Source organism: Bos mutus, chromosome 11, assembly GCF_027580195.1.
Source record: "Bos mutus isolate GX-2022 chromosome 11, NWIPB_WYAK_1.1, whole genome shotgun sequence".
NCBI classification, from domain to species: domain Eukaryota; kingdom Metazoa; phylum Chordata; class Mammalia; order Artiodactyla; family Bovidae; genus Bos; species Bos mutus.
Window position 1 is genome coordinate 26,594,681 of NC_091627.1, and position 6,855 is coordinate 26,601,535.

Consider the following 6,855-nt stretch of genomic DNA (forward strand, 5'->3'; position numbering starts at 1 on the left):
ATCCCATTTCTCCCATTAGTAACAGCCATTAGCAGGAATGTTCAACACTCACCAACATTAACCAAACCCTAATTAGCCAAACACGGCCTTCCACCCCTTACAATGCACACCTTTCTTTCCCATGCCTGCTATGACTCTCCTAAAAGAAACATTTATAGAACTCCCCTCCTTAGCCCACTCTCCCTCACATCATTAATCAGCTTGCTATGCCTCATCCAAAGGGGGGAAAAAAGTTATTCAGTTTCCTGTTGCATGCCGGCCAGATGAGCAAGTGCTGAGCAGGACTTCAGTATGTACCCTCGTGTTCACGTCACATACGCAGCCGCACCTGGGACTGGGGTGTGTTAAGGAGGACGTGTCCTGGGTTTCACAGAGGCCGCCTTTTAACTGTCTGGTAATGTATGATGCTGTGGTGCTTCCACTTTCCAGAGCCAAGTCTTGAGCAGAACAAAGCAGGGGAATACTTTCTAGCCTGGGACCTGGAGGCCGCTATCAGCTTGCTTGGAGAACTCATGATCTGAGAGGGGCTCTGAGGACTCAGCTTTAAGAAAAGGAAAAAAGAGAAGGTTGAGATGTCTACATGTATGCAGGTTCATCACACTGCCCCTGCATTGTCACCAAGTTATTTCCTACGTGGAGGTGACAGTGGTAGGAACTTCATTTCTGGGCTCCAGGAGCTCCCAGGCAGCACGTCTGCCTCCTTGGCCAGGTGGTATGTTGTGGAGATAAGTAATGGGTTTGTGGTCTGCAGACTTGGCTTTGAACATTAATGCTGCCACTTCCTATGGGTCTCTGCAAGTTCCTTAAGCTCACAGCCTGTTTCCTCATTTGTAAGATGGGAATGATAATAATACTGACCTCATAGAGAGAAAAGAAACAAGAAATGTGAGGGACGAAGCACAATGCCTGGCACAGAACAGGCACTCAGTAACCATCATTGTCCCAGGTCCCCTGCCTCCTGATTCACCTGCAAAAACAAATTTCAGGGACGCTGGGGAGGACTTTATCTGGACCCTGTGACCACCTAGCGAGGGCCTTGCCCTGAACTTTAGTGCCCCATGAACAGGAGACTAGGAGTCTTTTCTCTTTGTTTTACTTTGGCCTGTTTTTTATTTGGGGTCTGTGTGATTTCCTGGCAACAGCCCCGTTGGTGGTGAGAAAATATGCGTGTTTGCTATTTGAGGAGCAAGCAGCTTGTTTCTAGAGGTCCCTCCCCCCTCAACATGGTTGTAAAATGTAGGTCAGCAATGAATGTCTCTTAGCTCAGCACAGCTCAAAGTAGAATCCCAAGTCTAGTCTACCTTGGATTCTGTATTCCTGGGGATGCATATGGGCCAAATTGACTTTCATAACACTTTGCAGTCTTTTGAAGTTTGACTTCAAGATTCATAGCCTTTTTTTCTTTTCTGGTTAGTCTACTTGGCTGCCCACTTTCTCCTTTCCAGTAAAATCACAAGTTTACTTCTACTCCTGTGTTCCTATTTTGTGGATGGCACTACCATCCTCCCAGTAGTTCAGGTAAAATCCTGGATTTATCCTAGACCCCTGCGTCTTCCTCCCTATCACATCCTGTTGCTCATTAGCATCTTTTGGCTTAAGATCATTAATATTCTTCAAGATCAGCCATGTCCTCCCATCACACATCCTTTTACTGTGTGTTTCCTTTCTTCTGAAAGTAGTCTCTAGTAAGCAGCATATAGCTGGGTATCTCTCTCTCTTTTTTAAAATCAATTCACTCACTCTTTGTCTTTTGATTGGCAATTTAGTCCATTTACATTTAAATTAACTGTTAATTATTTTCTAGATTTTTTGTTTGTTTTGTAGTTTTTCTCTGTTTCTTTCTTGTATGTCTCTAGAAAGAACAACCCTTAGACTACCCAAGAAAAAAAAGAGGACTCAAATAATTAAAATCATAAATTAAAGAGGAGAAGTTATAAGTGATAGTACAGAAATACAAAAGATCATAAGAGACTACTACAGACAATTGTTGCTTAGTTGCTATGTTGTGTCAGACTCTTTTGCAACTCCATGGACCATAGGCTCCTCTGTCCATGGATTCTCCCAGGCAAGAATACTGGAGTGGGTTGCCATTTCCTTCTCCAGGGGATCTTCCTGACCCAGGAATTTAACTCATGTCTCTTGTATTATAGACACATTTCCTGCATTACAGGCAGATTCTTTAACACTGAGCCACCAGGGAAGCCTATACAATTGTACATCAACAAATTGTGTGACCTGGAAGATATGAATAAAATCCTAAAACATACAATTTTCTAAGACCAATGAGAAGAAAACATAAAATCTGAATGGATTAGTAAGGGATTTGAAACATTAATGAAAATTCTTCCAATAAACAACACACCAGGACCAGACAACTTGATTGCCAATTCTAAAAACCTGCAAAGATTTAATACCTGCCCTGAGATTCTCCCTAAAAATCAAGAAGGGAAACCTTCCAAACATACTTGATGAATATGAATGTCAGCATTGCCCTGATACCAAAATCAGACAAAGACACCACAAAAAAAAAAAAAAAAAAAAAGAAAGAAAACTGTAGGCCAACATCCTTGATGAGCAAAGATGCAAAAATCCTCAATAAAATATTAGAAAACTAAATCCAAAGATATATTAAAAGGATCATACACCACAGTCAAGTGGGATTTATTCTAGGACATAAGGATGATCCAACATCTGCAAATCAGTCATTGTGACACATTATATTAACAAACTGAAGAATGAAAACCATATGATCTTCTCAATAGATGCATAAAGCACTTTTGACAAAATTCACCATCCATTTATGATAAAACTCTCAACAAAGTGGGTGTAGAGGGAATGTCCCTCAACATAGTAAAGGTCATATACAATAAACTCATGAATAATATCATACACAATATTGAAAAGCTGAAAGATTTTCCTTTAAGATTAGGAACAGGACAAGGATGCCCCTATTACCACTTTAGCATAGAATTGGACGTGCTAGCCACAGAAATTGGGCAAGAAAAAGAAATAAAATGCATCTGAATTGGAAAGGGAAAAGTAAAATTGTTACCATTTACAGATGACATGACACAATATATCAGATCAGATCAGTCGCTCAGTGGATTTCATGTCTGACTCTTTGTGACCCCATGAATCGCAGCACGCCAGGCCTCCCTGTCCATCACCAACTCCCGGAGTTCACTCAGACTCATGTCCATCGAGTCAGTGATGCCATCCAGCCATCTCATTCTCTGTCGTCCCCTTCTCCTCCTGCCCCCAATCCCTCCCAGCATCAGAGTCTTTTCCAATGAGTCAACTCTACACATGAGGTGGCCAAAGTACTGGAGTTTCAGCTTTAGCATCATTCCTTCCAAAGAAATCCCAGGGCTGATCTCCTTCAGAATGAACTGGTTGGATCTCCTTGCAGTCCAAGGGACTCTCAAGAGTCTTCTCCAAAACCACAGTTCAAAAGCATCAATTCTTCAGCGCTCAGCCTTCTTCACAGTCCAACTCTCACAACCATACATGACCACAAGAAAAACCATAGCCTTGACTAGATGAACCTTTGTTGGCAAAGTAACATCTCTGCTTTTGAATATGCTATCTAGGTTGGTCATGACTTTCCTTTCAAGGAGTAAGCGTCCTTTAATTTCATGGCTGCAGTCACCATCTGCAGTGATTTTGGAGCCCAGAAAAAAAAAGTCTGACACTGTTTCCACTGTTTCCCCATCTATTTCCCATGAAGTGATGGGACCAGATGCCATGATCATTTTCTGAATGTTGAGCTTTAAGCCAACTTTTCACTCTCCACTTTCACCTTCATCAAGAGGCTTTTTGGTACCTCTTCACTTTCTGCCATAAGGTTGGTGTCATCTGCATATCTGAGGTTATTGATATTTCTCCCGGCAATCTTGATTCCAGCTTGTGTTTCTTCTAGCCCAGCGTTTCTCATGATGTACTCTGCATATAAGTTAAATAAGCAGGGTGACAATATACAGTCTTGATGTACTGCCTTTCCTATTTGGAACCAGTCTGTTGTTCCATGTCCAGTTCTAACTGTTGCTTCCTGACCTGCATACAAATTTTTCAAGAGGCAGATCAGGTGGTCTAGTATTCCCATCTCTTTCAGAATTTTCCACAGTTTACTCTGATGCACACAGTCAAAGGCTTTGGCATAGTCAATAAAGCAGAAATAGATGTTTTTCTGGAACTCTCTTGCTTTTTCGATGATCCAGCAGATGTTGGCAATTTGATCTCTGGTTCCTCTGCTTTTTCTAAAACCAGCTTGAACATCTGGAAGTTCATGGTTCACAAACTGCTAAAGCCTGGCTTGGAGAATTTTGAGCGTTACTTTACTAGCATGTGAGATGAGTGCAATTGTGCGGTAGTTTGAGCATTCTTTGGCATTGCCTTTCTTTGGGATTGGAATGACATTTTCCAGTCCTGTGGCCACTGCTGAGTTTTCCAAATTTGCTGGCATATTGAGTGCAGAACTTTCACAGCATCATCTTTCAGGATTTGGAATACCTTAACTGGAATTCCATTACTTCCACTAGCTTTGTTTCTAGTGATGCTTTCTAAGGCCCACTTGACTTCACATTCCAGGATGTCTGGCTCTAGGTCAGTGATCACAGCATCGTGATTATCTGGGTCATGAAGATCTTTTTTGTACAGTTCTTCTGTGTATTCTTGCCATCTCTTCTTAATATCTTCTGCTTCTGTTAGGTCCATACCATTTCTGTCCTTTATTGAGCCCATCTTTGCATGAAATGTTCCTTTGGTATCTCTGATTTTCTTGAAGAGATCTCTAGTCTTTCCCATTCTGTTGTTTTCCTCTATTTCTTTGCATTGATCGCTGAAGAAGGCTTTCTTATCTCTTCTTGCTATTCTTTGGAACTCTGCATTCAGATGTTTATATCTTTCCTTTTCCTCTTTGCTTTTCTCTTCTCTTCTTTTCACAGCTATTTGTAAGGCCTCCCCAGACAGCCATTTTGCTTTTTTGCATTTCTTTTCCATGGGGATGGTCTTGATCCCTGTCTCCTGTACAATGTCACGAACCTCATTACATAGCTCATCAGGCACTCTATCTATCAGATCTGACAGAATGTGGCCCACTGGAGAAGGGAATGGCAAACCACTTCAGTATTCTTGCCTTGAGAACCCCATGAACAGTATGAAAAAGCAAAATGATAGGATACTGAAAGAGAAACTCCCCAGGTCAATAGGTGCCCAATATGCTACTGGAGATCAGTGGAGAAATAACTCCAGAAAGAATGAAGGGATGGAGCCAGAGCAAAAACAATACCCAGCTGTGGATGTGACTGGTGATAGAAGCAAGGTCCAATGCTGTAAAGAGCAATATTGCATAGGAACCTGGAATGTCAGGTCCATGAATCAAGGTAAATTAGTAGTGGTCAAACAAGAGATGGCAAGAGTGAATGTTGACATTCTAGGAATCAGCGAACTGAAATGGACTGGAATGGGTGAATTTAACTCAGATGACCATTATATCTACTACTGCAGGCAGGAATCCCTCAGAAGAAATGGAGTGGCCATCATGGTCAACAAAAGAGTCCAAAATGCAGTACTTGGATGCAATCTCAAAAACGACAGAATGATCTCTGTTCGTTTCCAAGGCAAACCATTCAATATCACACTAATCCAGGTCTATGCCCCAACCAGTAATGCTGAAGAAGCTGAAGTTGAATGGTTCTTTGAAGACCTACAAGACCTTTTAGAACTCACACCCAAAAAAGATGTCCTTTTCATTATAGGGGACTGGAATGCAAAAGTAGGAAGTCAAGGAGCACCTGGAGTAACAGGCAAACTTGGCCTTGGAATGCAGAATGAAGCAGGGCAAAGACTAATAGAGTTTTGCCGAGAAAATGCACTGGTCATAACAAACACCCTCTTCCAACAACACAAGAGAAGACTCTATACATGGACATCACCAGATGGTCACCACCAAAAATCATATTGATTATATTCTGTGCAGCCAAAAATGGTGAAGCTCTATACAGTCAACAAAAACAAGACTGGGAGCTGACTGTGGCTCAGACCATGAACTCCTTATTGCCAAATTCAGACTTAAATTGAAGAAAGTAGGGAAAACCACTAGACCATTCAGGTATGACACAATATATGGCGAACCCTAAAGACTCCACTAAAAAGCTGTTAGAATTAATAAATGAATTTGGTAAAATCATAGGATACAGAACAAGTATACAGAAATCTGTGCTGTTTCTATATACTAATAATAAGCTGTCAGAAAGAGAAATGAAGAAAATAATTTACAATTGCATCAAAATAAATAAAATGCCTAGGAATAAATTTAACCAAGGAGAAGGAATGAAAGAAATCAAAGAAAACACAAATAAATTGAAAGATATTTCATGTTCAAAGATTGGAAGAAATGATGTTGTTAAAATGGCCATATTACCTAAGGCAACCTACAGATTCAGTGCAATCCCTATCAAAATAAATCACAATGACATTTCACAGAACTAGAGCAAATAATTCCAAAATTTGTATGGAACTACAAATGATGCTGAATAGCCAAAACGATCTTGAAAGACGGCAAAGCTGGAGGACTTATGCACCTTGATTTCAAGCTAGCACAAAACTCTAGTAGTCAAAGCAGTATATTTCTGGCACAAAGTTGGACGCATATCAATGGAACATCATTGATAGCTCAGGAATAAATCCACACATATATGGACAGTAAATTTATGACAAAGGAATAAAGAACATACAATGGAGAAAGAATAATAAATCTTCAATAAGTGCTGTTGAGAAACCTGAACAGATACAAAGAAAAGAATGAAACTAAACCACTATTTTACACCATACACAAAAATGAACTCAAAATCAACT